Raw genomic sequence first — 14958 nt, forward strand, 5'->3', positions numbered from 1 at the left:
TTGCAAAAATAGGGGTCGGGTCAGGGCCGCTTTCCCCTACCAGATTCAAGAAATTTGGGATTTCAGAAATTTGAGGATTCAAATATGCAGAGATTTTACATTCAAGAATTTAAGGGCGAAGTATGTTAAGATTCGATAGCCTTATGATTCAAGAGATTTGAGGGATTCAAAAAGACTTAAGATTCAGAAATTTTACATTCAAAGATTAAAGATCCGAGAGATTTGAGATTACGGATATTCCAAATATTTTTTTTTGACAACAAAATATCACACCGGACAAAGTGATAGGTTTTGTTAGAAATGGGTATATAATAACTGTCGGTAGTTCTAGTGTTAAGACTCGCGAGATTCCCATTTGATGAGATACAAGATTCCTGATATTTTAGATTCATTAAATTTAACATTTAAAATTCCAAAGATTCTAAATTCAAAATATTCAGAGAATTTACGAGATTCAAAAGATTTGAGATTCAAGATATGTACCTTTCAAGGGATTTCAGGTTAAAGAGATTCGAAATTCAAGAGATTCAAGATTCAAGAGATTCGGGATTCGAGAGATACAAGATTCTAGGTTTCAGACATTCAAGACATTCAAGTCCAAATATTTCTGATTCGAAAGATTTATGATTCTAAATATACATAATTCCAGATATTTCTTATTTGATTATTTATTATTTAAAATTTTCAGAGATTTTAAAAGATTTAAGAGAACGAAGAGATTTAAGGTTCAAGAGATACAAGATTCCAGGTATTCAAGATTGAGGAGATTTGAGAATTATGGATTAAAAAAAACTCAAGATTCAAGAAATTTGAAATTCAACAGATTTAAGATTCAAAAGATTCATATTTCAAAAAATTCATGATTCAAAAGATACATGATCCTAAATATTTAAGATTCAAAACGTTCAAGATCCTAAATATTTCAGATTCTAAAGATTCATTATTCGAAAGATACAGAATACAAGATATTTTTGATTCAAGGCATTCAAGATTCCAGAGATTTTAGATTCCAAAGATTAAGATTCAAAATATACAGAACTTAAACTTTCAAAGATTTAAGAGATTCAAGGGATTTGAGATTCGTCATTCGAGCAATTTCAGATTTAAGAGATTCACGATTCGAAATATTTAAGGTTCAAGGATGAAATTCGAGAGATTTTACCGATTTGCCGATTATTAAATTGGAGTACCGGTATTTTTCTTCGTTTTTTTTTCAATTAATGTTTTATTCTGCAAATTTAATATTCAAAGTATTGCCCATTGCTAGTCACAACTTTTTCCCATTTCACGAATCCTTTCGCTGAAATAATTGGCCGGTTTGTCGGCTGACCACGAATCGATCCAATTTTTGACATCATCAGAATTGGAGAAGTGCTGGTCAACCAGGCCATGTTGCATCGATCGAAAATGGTAGTCGGACGGAGCAATGTCTAGAGAATACGGCGGGTGGGATAGGACCTCCCATTTCAGCGTTTCCAAGTATGTTTTGACCGGTTTCGGGACATGCGGCCGAGCATTGTCGTGCTGCAAAATAACTTTATCGTGTCATCGTGCAAGACTGAAACGCATCAATTGTCGTCAGTAGAGATCCCTCGTAATGGTTTCATTCGGTACCATTCATAGTACCATTCACAGCTCATAGTACACCATACCCAGCTGGTCCCACCAAATAGACAGCATAATCTTCTGGCCGTGAATACTCCGCGCGGCCGTCGATGTTGATGCATGACCGGGGTATTCATATGTTGCCCGACGTTTAGGATTGTCGTAATGGACCCACTTTTCATCGCCAGTAACGATTCGACACTCCCCGCAAAAACACACTCGTTGGTACGAAATTCGACATATTCGAAGTGGAAAAAAACTATGTTGTTTACGCTTCAACTTTTTGACATATACTGAAAAAGACGCGCAATGACAGTAGCTTTCCAACGAATATCTGGAAATTTGATTCACTGGTTACGCCATCTGTTGTAAAACCGAAGAAATTTACCGGTACACCTAATAAATTCAAAATATTTATTAGATTCAAAAGATTTATCAATATTTTAGGTATTCAATATTCAAGACATTTTAGGATTCCAAAGATTTAAATTCGAATGACGATCGATGATTGACTGATGATTGAAGATTAAAGACTAAGCAGATTTTGCACTCAAGAAATTTGAAAGATTCAAGAGATTTAGGATTCAAGGGATTAGGGATCCCAATAATTTAAGATTCCAGATACTTAAGATTCAAGAGACTCAAGGGATTCAAAATATTTCAGGTTCAAGAGATTCTAATTCTACAAGATTTGATAGTTTGATAAATCCAGATATTTAACCCTCGGCAGTGGGCTCCGTCGGAGTGCTGCCGCTGAACGGAGCACTGCGCCGAGAAGTATGCATATCGCGCTAGTGTGATCGACGTGCAGTATCACCCTGATATCGTCTATAGACGATGCTCGAACACACAGCTCATCGCGCGGATGTCGCCTGTAGACGACGCTCGTAGCGAAATGATTGAGATTCAAGACATTTGAGATTCCAGCTATTAAAAATTCGAAATATTTAAGATTCAAGAGATTTTACATTCACTAGACTTAAGGGATTCCTATTCGAGATATTCAAAGCTCGAAAATTTGAGATTTAAGAGACTTAAGATTTAAGACCATGGCATCCATAATTGGGATTTGGAATTCGACAAACCCAATTACGGATGTGATTATGGTTGCCTTCAATTAGTTCCTGCGCATGATGAATTAGCAAACATAGATCAAACATACAAGCTGATCCATTTCCTCCTGGATATGCTTTGTTTGGCTGTTATATGAAACCAAGGCTTGATTGTGTGTCCGTGAGATTAAAGTCTCTATTTATCGGCAAATATTATTCGAAGTGCTCGAACGAGTAAATGCGATCTTAGAATAGACCATTTGACCCGAAGTTATGGGTAATATGGCCGTCCATATTTATTATTGATTGCTTAACTTGATTCTGAGAGTGCTCTTTTTCGGTATTTATGGTCAAATCGATTTCCTAAATATAAATTATAAAATCAAAAAATATGAAAAAATCGTTTTGAAAACAGAACGTTTACGAGAGACCCTGAATGGTCGAGTCTGCCATAAAATATTACTTAAAGTACATTTATTAGCTATAATTTGCTGTTATTACCATGTACTGGTTGGCATTCAACTCGTTTCGTTAAGTATCCGAAAACAAAAATAATCGCAGTACCCTGAAACATTTTCTTACACATTTCATGTCGTCCACACGACAGAGTAAAATAATATAAAAGAATCTTCAAGGCACACATCTCTCATGGTATCAACTGGTGGCACAACCTTCTGAACTCTTGTGAACATAACGTCGGTTATGTAATTCTTCTCTTGGTTTGTTTTTATTCCACGTTGAACTCACCACGATCGTCGAGACTCCCGCTGACCTCGTATGCACCATCTCCTCCTGTGTGACAGCAATAAAAACCTTTCATCTCTGCATCAAATTAGAAGTACAACCAACGGCATGATCGAGATAAATTCCCTAATTTATGGAAAAAAAACAAAGAGCCACAACCGCAGCAAAAACTTTCGTTTATTCGGAGTTTCACCCAAAATTCTTCCACTATATTCAATTTACGTCTGTGTCTATTCAAATCCGACGCTTCCGTGGTCATCACCTCAGCGCGGAGGCTGAGAGATTCGTGACTTAATTTATTTATATTGAACTTTTTCTCCCATTCTTCGCCTGCACCGCCCGTTTTCCCAGGCGCATCTCACTTTGGTATAGTGAGCTCATTGATTCCGGTCACCATCATGTGTCCATACGAACTACTGACTGGTGGAATCTTACACAAATGCCGCCATCGAAAGTGTGTAATTACATGCTTTCATCCGGCGAATTTATTGTACACCTCCGCGTGTGCAGAGTGTGTTTTATGGTGATGATGGTGAAGGGCTTTTCCGAGTCGTCAAGTATTTGGTGATCATTTAGTGAGTACCGCGCGCGACATTCAGGGTTTTCGCGGAAAAAAAGAAACCAAAATGGGTATGCTCGAGAGAAACCCTTTCGTCAGGGCCTCGACTGAGGAAGCTAATGAGCGAAATAATAGTGCATTATCTCAGATTACCCATTATTATTTACTGCATTTAACCAAACAAGTCACGTCGTACAAATTTCGTCGTGGGAACATTCGCGCTACTAAGGTTCACATGCTGCTGCTCCCGTATGTGGAAATAGTTTTTCGAACCTATCGATGATTGTTTGAACCGTCTCTTCTTTCTTCACGAATTAACTTTGAGGCGATCTTCGCTGATTTCGGGGCCCAAACGGCGGCTAATAACTGTGACCACAATTCGTTCGTTTACTCAAATTAACCAAGCATTCAGCTCCTATTAGCCATTCATGCTCCTAGTATAAATTAGTTTTATTTCTTGTTTGCTCATTTGTGACGCATTTATCCGGGTGAAACCGGGACAACCGAAGAGTATCCGTGGGTGTTACGAGTGACCCATGATTCTCGCCCGTCTCAAACACTTTGATCAATAGCAGTTTGTGAACAGAAGAAAGACACACTCCACAAACGATACGGAGATCTTAGGCCGCCGTGTATCTTCCCCAGAATAGTTGGGGGGATTAGCGTTAGTATGCAATAAAAATGCCTTTCCCGGATTGAGTTTATTGGCGTCGAAGATTCGCTGTGCCAGGAGTCAAGCAAGATATATGACACGTGGATACGACAGTCGGAGATGCCGCCGCAGCAACGGAAGAATGACGAAATCTCAATTCCAAATATAGAAATCATGGTTCGGTTCTCCTCTGTCGGGGTGGAAGTCACTTTGCGAGGAAGCTCTCGAACAAGCGAATAGAGGTGACATATTCCAGCCGACGGCGAATGACCGGTTCACTGATTCATCGTGTGTGTGTGGCATTATGGCTTTATTCGCGTGTTGAATGACTGTCGCCGCCGCCTGGTTTAACCGTGCTAATTATTTTGTAGGTTTACCATAATCGGCACCAAATGAGACAGTATGAATGCGTTTAAATGTAGCTATAATATGGTTGTTTATTTTAAATTTGCTTTAAAACATTTCAACGCTATAAGTGTAGTCATCAATCAGTAGTTAATGATTGATTAAAATGATTCCCAGGAGTTCAATCATTCTAACATGACTCCCTCGGAAGTAATTTTTTGTTCTGAAAGTAGATGTTTAACATATTCTGATCTTGAATACAATGATGGAAAAATCGATTGTTATTCTCGATGGGTATCTATCCGGGATGTCTGAGTAGTTACCTTTGTTATAGCTGAGTTTGGCATTACATACTTTGCCCAATAACTCTCAGGTACAGATGCCGAACCCGTGGTAAGCGAAGCCACATCAAGCAATTAGTTCTGCTTGTTACATTGCACCATTTGCAGGGGATCTTTTGTTTTAAATTATTGAAATTGTTTTATTATTGAATGTGAGTGTGAACATTGTTACAATATCCTTATACTTTTTTCCAAAAGAAAGTATGTCTTCCTTCTAAACTCGAGTCGACCGCGAGTAATAAAACACAAATTTCTGCTTTACTCGAGAATCAATCAAGCAAATGAAACCAAATTTGGCATATGGAGGTTTTAGGGTGCAATAAATGTTTCTATGGTGGTTAGACTCTCCATCTCTCTCTCTATGGGGGGCTGTCATACAAATGAAAGACAAATTTCTGCATAATTCGAAAACCAAGCAAATGGAGCCACATTTGTCATGCGAATGTTTTAGGGGACATGAAACGTTTCCATGGTGAATAGGCGCTCCACCCCTCTCTCTCTCGAAGGAGGGTGGGTGGGTGTTCTGCCATATAAATGAAGCATACATTTCTGCATAATTCAAGAACTAATCAAGCAAACTGAACCAAATTTGGCATGTGGAGGTTTTAGGGGCAAGAAACATTTCTCAAGTCGTTCAACACTCCTCCCACCATCCTGAGGGTGGGACTGTCATAGAAATCAAACTTCTGCATAACTCGAGAACTAATCAAGCACAAATTGGGATGTGAGGGTTTTTGGGTACGAGAAATGTTTCTATGATGGTATGGCACCCCTCCCTCCTCTGGAATGGAGAGTGGGTCGCATGAAAATATTATACATATTTCAACCAAAAATATTCCAACCAAACATGAAAATTTTCGGAAAACTCTGAAGGAAAAGGGAAAATTCGGAAAATTAAATTCTCATATGTTCTACGCACGATGAAACGCATTCCTATATCTTCTTCTATCTATACCAATAAAAAAGTATCGCCGAATGTGTTGATAAGAGCAGAACTCGAGGAAGGAATTGTCCGATTTAGGGCTGTCTTTATTCTATCATATTTTCTGTATAAAACATTTATTCCATGTAACGGAGGAACATGTTAGTGGTTGAAAAATCTTGAACGAGAATTGTCTAAAAATAATCTAATATTATAATGATGAGTTTTGTTAGAAATACTAGGAATCATATAGTAAAAGGTAAATTCAATGGGGTTGATTAGAAGATCAATCAATGAACAGTTCTGGACTCATGAACTTGCTCATAGTCAGAGATCGAAATGCTCGCCAATTTGAGACGAAAAACATCCGTTTTCACCCACAGGGAAAAATAGCTGAGAATATAGGAGGCGAGAGAATGTTATACGCTCACTTCGATTCTCGCGAGAAACGCAAAGCCGATTTTTATTTTTCGGTGAGTTATTATTGCCGAAAAATGGTTTCGTTTTCAGTGACTCCTTGATGCCGATAATGGTTTTTCACTTCTTCAGTACAGCTGAAAACATTGCATGAAAATATGCGGCAATATTGGGTTTCATCGTGAAGTGAACATGAGATGGATTAATATTTGTACAATTCAGACGCTGTCCGAATGCAGATCGTTTGGACGCTGTCCTAACAGATTAACGTTGGTAAAGTTAGCTATGATTTTTCGCTCCATATTCTCAGTACCAAATGAGAGACGAAAAACCATTCTCGTTGAACTTCCGAGAACGAGATTTTCCACATCTCTTTCTCTCTGAAAAAGAATTTTCGGTGAAAACGAAGAGACGAAAATATGAACAATACACGGTTCATCGACCACTCCACAATGGTCCAGGAGGTGCATTTAAATGGAAATTAGCATTCAGATCCTTTAAAATAATTTAAAAATTTTTTTAAATTTTAAATAATTTTAAATAAGCTTCTAGCCGAGCCAACACATCACTCACCGGCACATTGGGCTGCCTTCCTCTGGCTCGAAGAGAGTTTTCTAAATTCGATCTGGCAAAAACATACCCCTTGCACGACCAAACAACGTGTTCGATGTTGTGATAACCTTGGCCTTAAACACAGATATTGCTATCGGCAAGGTTAATACGAAAGAGTAGCGCATCTAACGAACAGTGATTGGACATGAGCTGGGATAAGGTGCGAATAAAGTAAAAGTACCGACTCGAGGCCCAAAAACCGACCATTTGACATGAATTTTATTTAATAAATACTGCTCTGGAAATTTTGGCTGTATAAAAAATTATAGGAGGTTATGTCCAAGACACGACCGCATTGTTGACTTAGGACTACAAAATAATGTTATTCTATTCGCATGTTAATCATTTCGGTCTTTTTCGCAGTTGACACTCAATAGTCACCCGGGTTGCCATAATAAAATCTTTGTTTTCGTTCTCAAACATTTTTTCCATCTTACTTTTTTCTGTATCTGTAAATCTGTATTGATATCTGAATGAAATTTATAAGTCCAATTTTGAAGCATAATCTTAGATTTTGTATTTAACAGGAACAGGTTATTATTTTTTTCTATATTATAGTAACTTTCAACACTTTCGGCTGGTTCGTCACTTTTACCTTCCATTTTTGAAGAATGTGACCTTTAGCGTGAGAGGTATGGATGTTACCACTACGCCAGATCGCCTCCGTACAGGTTATGATTAATTCTATGATGTTGATGATATCCACGTAAAGCTAGCAAACATGTATACTGTAGTAAAAATACAATGTTTCATTGGAAAAATACAATGTTGGAAGCTCACACAGTTACAAGGACATGTTTTTTTTTCATTGCGCTACGTAGCATTATTTCAATATATTTCTGGTACGCTCATAACTGGAGAACTGTCAACGCTCAAAAAGAGAACATAAAATTGCAACGAAATCATATGCTTAGGATACGGACAGTTTCTGATGGAATTTTCTCATTCTAAATTAATCGAGTAGGGTTGTTTTTCAATATTTTTTATTCCAACTTTCATCGTTCAATCGTTTGGCTCAGCAGATGGTCCTAAAATTTATTTTTCTGTTCTCGCTCAGTTCAGTAGCTTTTAATTCTACATCTTCAATATCGACGTAGGTGTCTTGTGGCTTATTCAGATATCAATCGAAATCTTCAATGTCTGATCTTGCTACCATGTTTTATTTGTATCATTTTGATTTATTTTGGGCATATATTGCTTAAGAGAATGTGATAAATTGTTCTGCTTTTGTTGGTTTGATCTGAGTGAAATCCGGTGTTTCAGTTTATTGTTTTCAATTTAACAAACAATACAAAAAACATCATACAAAAACAGCAAAATAGGTTTGGAGAACGAGTCGTTTGATTGATTCAAAGTACGTTTCAATCGTAATTGTTTGGACGTTTGGTTTCAATCGTAGTTGAACCTCTCTAGGTTGCGATAAACGATGGATTCGAACTTCAAAGATGGAATAGAACTTCAAAGAGTCTTGAAAATTTGTAGAAATACAGATTATTCTGTAGATAAGGTAACTCTGTCGGTCACCGTCGATTCTTTTTAGTTCCACCAGCACCGTTATTTCACACTTCTCAACCACTTCTACCTTTGGTAATGTATGAAAACAACAACATTGTGGCAAAAATATAGAAGCACTTTTCACTTGCTTTCCATAAAATTTACGCCAAATAAAATTACACGACCGTATGCGATATCTTCATTTATATCCGATAAACTATTGTTGTGATATCAGCATTAGGAAATACTGTTCTCTGCTCGTTAGCTGGGGCGTGACTGTGATATACAATCGCGAATGTCTTATTTAATATTTATTCAATTATATATTAATATTTATTCAATTATTCAATATTTCCTCTCTCCACATAGTCAACAGAACAAATGCTGATTATCATTACGAGCGAATGATTAACGTTGGATTGATTCGCAGTGGTATGAAAATATTCTACCTTGCTGAAAAATTTATGAGAAAACGGGATTACTTCCAGTCTTCGATGATTTAAACAATTAACGGATAAGGGAATCGTAATGCATAACATATCGAACAATTCTTAGAGAAGTTCCGATTCAATTGATATACAAACCAGCAAAATCCGTTCTCAGCAAAATAGTTACGTTACAACTATTTCATAAAAACGTGACCTGTTTCCTGATTTGGCACCCTCACTACACTGCTTTTCATAACTATAGAACCACTCCATTTTTGTGAGTTTCCAGGGATATGTAAGAAGTCGGTTGAATTGATGTATATAGTGTAGAATACAATAACTATCTTCATTTATAAGACTGGTAAATTCAATTTTATTGTTGTGTTCCGGCGCGAAACATTCGAAAAACTAAAATTCCAGTGTTTCATAACTATAGAACCAGATGAAAAAACTCTCAATCCTTTACAAAATTAACGTCAATTTCACATGAATCACAATGAAGAAAAAGAAAAAAATGAAAACTAGAAAGAAGAAAATAAATGGAAGAAATAGAGAAAGAAATGTAAGGAGAATAAAAATAAGATGAAACAACAAAACAAACACAAGTCGGACGAAAAGAAATCGGAAGAGAAAAAAAAGATAGAAGGTGAGGAGGAGAAAAGAAGAGAACAGAAAAAAACGTAAATAAAAATATAAATGAGAAAGGATGACAGGAAAGAAAATGATAATGATTGGAAAAACATAACATCTTTTCTTGAAATAATCTCGTTATCGAAGTGATGATGCAAGTGCGGTAGGTGAAAAGTGGAAAAAATGATGAATCAAAATCTTATAGGCACAAGGCATAGATTAATTGGTATGAAAAGTACAATGTTTGAATTTCTTGTTGCGTTAGAGGCTCGGAGTTTTAATTCGCCTAGTATATTGATGTAAACCGGAGCGATTTATCGAACGAACGCGATCACAACAAACTAGTCAACGGATTTTTTCCCACCGGAAGGTTCACGAACAACTCTATCCACGGTATCTCCTGGGGCTCCGCGTTAGGAAGCAGCACTATATAGAAAAGGGAACCATACCCCATTAATGACAATTATGATGAATTGGTTAACAATCTCCACACGTACCAATCGCGTGAACGTGAACAGGTAACCTCCGGTCACCGGCTCAAGCCGCCTCACGCTTCGGGAAAATTACGTGTTCGGTCGAATGTGAATAAATTATGCCGCCAATTGGCTCTGACATTTCTTCCATTATGATGCCCTCTAACTAGGCTCGAAATCGGTATAATAGACCGATCAAAGCACTAATTTGAGTTGAATTGTGCCTTAAGTGCCGATTTTGAATTGAATCGTGCCGCGCCGTTGGTTTCTGAACATGATGCCATCGATGGATGAGTACCATACTGGTGGACCACCAACGAAACAAATTTGTAGGGTTCGAGCCGGATGCGTTCCTCCAAGTATTATGAATGATCAATTCTGTTCGACTGTAAAGACACGCGGCGAGACTGTCCAGATATTTATCACATGGATTGTGTCACACAAAGCAAGGCATCTTCGGATCAAATTTCTAAGAAATCAATGCACCATCGATAAATTGCAGGTACTTTTCCAAAGCATTCCGACGACTTCCTCCGATCGGATTAAAAGGCGACAATTATCAAGAGCGACAGTTGCGGCCTTGTTTATCGACATTACACACACTCTTTTTTACTAGCCGTGTTTGGCGTAGCAACAGCAGCCTCCAATCATCGAACATCTGCTGGAAATTGCTACCGGCCCACGAGCAAACAGTTCAGAAACCTGTAATCATTTCCCTCGAGACAAAATAACACCGGTCCGCTTGTTGAGTTACATGTTTGATTGGAGTGTATCATTACAATTCGTATTTTTCTCGTTTATTGTTTTTCCATTCATCCCGCAAATCGTGATGCATGATAATAAGCAGGAAAATTTCAGTGCCAGACCTTCGATGAACTCGAAGAAAAATTTGAGGAATTGAAGTTGGCAAAAATTCACCTCACGACAATCGTATGCAGGTCAAGTTTCGCATTGAGCAACACACACACAGCCTCCAACTTTTCCCAATCAGTCCGCTGCGTTTTTCTTCTTCTCACAGCCTGTCATAATTTATACACCGAATCCGCGAGCGCAAACAATGAAATCGTCAATTTACCCAAACAATTACCTGCCAAATATTGCCTCGCTTTACGTTTCACTTTCATTGCATTCAATGCAATGGCGGGGTGGACGAAGCAAGCAAGCAAAAAAAAATCCGGCAAATGACTCTCTTATAATCTATTATTTTCTCACCCCAGAGACAACTGAGGCTGGGGCGCTGCAACCGACGACCAACGACGAGTGAAAGTGAACCCTAAGTCTGCTACTTGCGCTGACGCGTTCGCGTAAATTAGGCTATTGTGAGAAGTGTTGCTGAACTCCTGAAATAGAAAATCTACTATTTTATCATTTTTCTGGAAAAATTGTACGAAACCATCAACAGGTATACTCTAGCAGTTGAATATAGAACTTCAACAATTATGTCGACCAGGACGTACCAGATCATGATAAGAGCTGACTCTTATCGACTTTTTTGTCCCACAAACGATTGGAGCTCTCGAAGAGCTGCTTTGACGTAGAACTGACTAGGGAATCGTAACGTATAGAATATCAAATAAATCTTAGAGAATTGTAGAAAATTTGAAATAATTGTAAAATAAACTACACTAAAGCTGTACTCACGTATGGAAAAACATTATGCATATTCGTACTAATGCGTGGTTACTCACCTGGAAAGATAGAACAAAAGAAACGAATTATTTTATATATATATACTCCTTCAGTCGTGCCTGGAAGTTATTCAACGGTATATTGGAAGTAAATTCAGTACATTCTACGATTTTTGCGAAATATTGACAAAGGACTTCGTCTTTCATTCAGTTGTAAGTTGTTAAAGTTTCGAAAACGAGAGTGCGACACTTGGAGTGCAATGTTATGAAGTTTGACACATCTTTGCCGGCTGAATGGAGTGGTAATCACTTCATTCGAAAGACAGAATGTGCAAGAGTTATATGTTTGCTACTTAATGACTCGAAAAATTGTTTCAATAGCTTAAAAGTTGCTCTGAAAACAGGCTATTGAAATCACACAAACCTATATATAAACTGGCGCCCGCTCGGAAATCCATTTAGTTGTTATTGCGATGTTAGATAAGGATAGTCACGCTCACACGCCTATGCACTATATTTCTCTCTCCCAATTTCAATTTCATAAACGACAAGTGGATATGACAAGTCGATACAGATTATGTACGAATGATGACACATTAGCTATGGATTCAATAGCGGAGAATATAAAATGTTTGATATGGTGTAGAAAATATTCCACCAAATCAAAGAAACCACATTGTTTGATGAAAGCGGGAGTTATAATATCATTTGTTGACAAATTCCACAATCGATCGATGATTCTTATTGGATGGGGAGGGGGGTATTATTTGTGTGTTCTTCAATTGAAAACTTGAGGTAAGAATTCGTTCTGCTGCGGTTGTAGTCACCACCACCACAACACAATTGAGTTCGGATTTTATGTTGTCGTTCTGCCAAAGATACAACATGGTATAATTTGTGTATTATTTTTTCGGGAATGATGTTTTTGGGAGCGTTGGAGATGTAATTTTGCTAAGATATACTAAAAAATTAAATGGATAATCAATAAGTTCAGTGTTTCAGTGTCGCTCTAGACAGCGAGCAATCAACAGTACATATTAATGCTGAGACTGAGAGTTATTTTGAATTTTTCAAATATTTTTTATTGCTTCGCTGCATTAAGAATAGTTTGTGCCGCTCATTGCAAGCATATAGTTTTCTTACATTACATCTGCAATGAAATATGAATAAGAAACAATACAATGAACGGTCATGTCCCCGACATTTCTCACCCCATTTTTTCGACTTCACTTGTTAAGGATGAAATAATTGTTCAAAAAGTTGGTACTCTCAGTGACTCGATTACAGTTCTTATGACGTAGGACAACGTCATTCATCAAGGGGATCCCCGGTCTAGAAGGTCGAAAAAAATGTTTTTTTTTGCATTTTTGCATGCAAAATAACTCATTTAAAAAAAAGGTCGCTATTTTCACAATTTTTTGAATTTTCAAAAACTCCTGTGTAACGCTTTAGGTATTGTCCTAAAATTTTAAAAAATACGCATTGGAATGTTTAGTCACTACATTGTATATCACTGCCAATCAGTCGTACGTGGATCACTCACTTGGAATTTGTCTAATAATAATGTTCTATTGAAATGACGTGTTTTGGTAGAAGTATTTGGAAATATAGGAAATATATACTACGTATTTTGAACATTCAAATTTTAAATTTAAAAAAAATTGAACAGCTTTTTTTTGCTAATCTGATAGAGATAATTGCTTTACAATGTAAATGTCGACACGGTATACTCGTCATCGCGAATTTAGTGATTAATTGATTGATTTTCAATTATAGAGGTTTTAGACTACAAGTTTCATTCGCCTTTGAAAACCTTCGAAAATGGTCGATTAAAAGACCAATCAATGATTAGTTCTGGGAGTGAACCCATGAACATTTGCTTGGTAAGAAAACGTGGATGTTTGAAAGTTTATAAATAAAAAAATCAGTTTTGGGCGGGACGAAGTTCGACACATATCCAGGAAGTTGTGGTGGATATGAAAATAATGGCAAAAAGTTTCTGCATTGCCACTAATATATAATGAATTAGAAAACGACTAAAAAAGTAACATCAATGACGTTATAAATAACATTGAACGTAAGGTTGCGATGTTCTTTTACATAATGGCGACAGTGTCGAAGTTTATCATACTTTCAAAAAATATTAACTATTTCTCATTCCAAACCTGACAGATTTCCGTGAAAAGCGGTAGCTTTGTTCTTGATCGCAAAATATTAGACCCGTATTTTTTTATTTTTCAGAACCAAGGTGTTTGGGGAAATTGGCATTGCAAATTCATGCAAGTCGGGGGTATTTTTGTTCCGAATGAAATGTGTTTCCCTAACACAGACTTTAAATCCACGGAGCGTGGAAGCCTGGGGAAATCGGCTTTGCAAATATATGCCAACTGCGAGTACATTCGTACTCGCTTGCCTTTGAAAGTTGTTGATTTATGCAAGCCGGGGGAACTTCTGCGCCCGCATGTTTTTTTATGCACTCTGGAAAGTGTATTCCTAATACGGATTCAAAAAGCGGGTGCGAACACAGCGCTTTGGTTCGGTTATTGAAAATCGCATTGAGGGATATGAATTTCTACGCATACCATTTGATGATTAGACAAAATGTTAACCATTTGCTGCGATAACGCCTATTGATTAAACAATATGCGTTGGACGTGCATGTCAAAATCGAAACTAGGTGCCTGAAATTCATCAGATCAAGCAAATTGGACATATCAAATGAGTAATTCTTCTTTGTAAAAATATCACACTTGCGAATTGGATTTTGTTTTTGTAATTATTGATTGTATTTGTTTTGTATTATTTACATATATAAAGATGGAGAGCGCTATATTTTTTTATATTTCCCTTGATAGCTAAGGTTCTTGCATAACATATCTAAAAATCAGGGAGGTGTTTTTTCGTTTTTGAATTATGATTTTTCAAAGTTGACTTGTTGTAAGTCTTTGTTCAATATTCTTATGCGACTAGATTAGGCTAGGACTAGGATCCAATTTTGAGGAGAGTGTAATGTTTTTTTAGAACGGAACTAGCTCATTGGATTCAATTTGATACGT

General features: G+C 37.1%; 1 protein-coding gene across 4 annotated transcripts in view; it reads right to left on the reverse strand.

Annotated features, from left to right (window-relative positions):
• Positions 1 to 14958, reverse strand: part of LOC129764463 (lissencephaly-1 homolog) — a 136940-nt gene that overhangs the window by 74173 nt on the left and 47809 nt on the right. The window contains exon 2 of one of the 4 annotated variants that reach the window (XM_055763557.1): positions 11916 to 11962. The exons of the other annotated variants lie outside the window; for them this stretch is intronic. The gene's annotated coding sequence lies outside the window, so the exon portion shown is untranslated. The remainder of the gene's footprint in view (positions 1 to 11915; positions 11963 to 14958) is intronic. 4 annotated transcript variants of the gene reach the window in all.

The sequence above is a fragment of the Toxorhynchites rutilus genome, chromosome 2 (assembly GCF_029784135.1).
Source record: "Toxorhynchites rutilus septentrionalis strain SRP chromosome 2, ASM2978413v1, whole genome shotgun sequence".
Classification (NCBI taxonomy): Eukaryota; Metazoa; Arthropoda; class Insecta; order Diptera; family Culicidae; genus Toxorhynchites; species Toxorhynchites rutilus.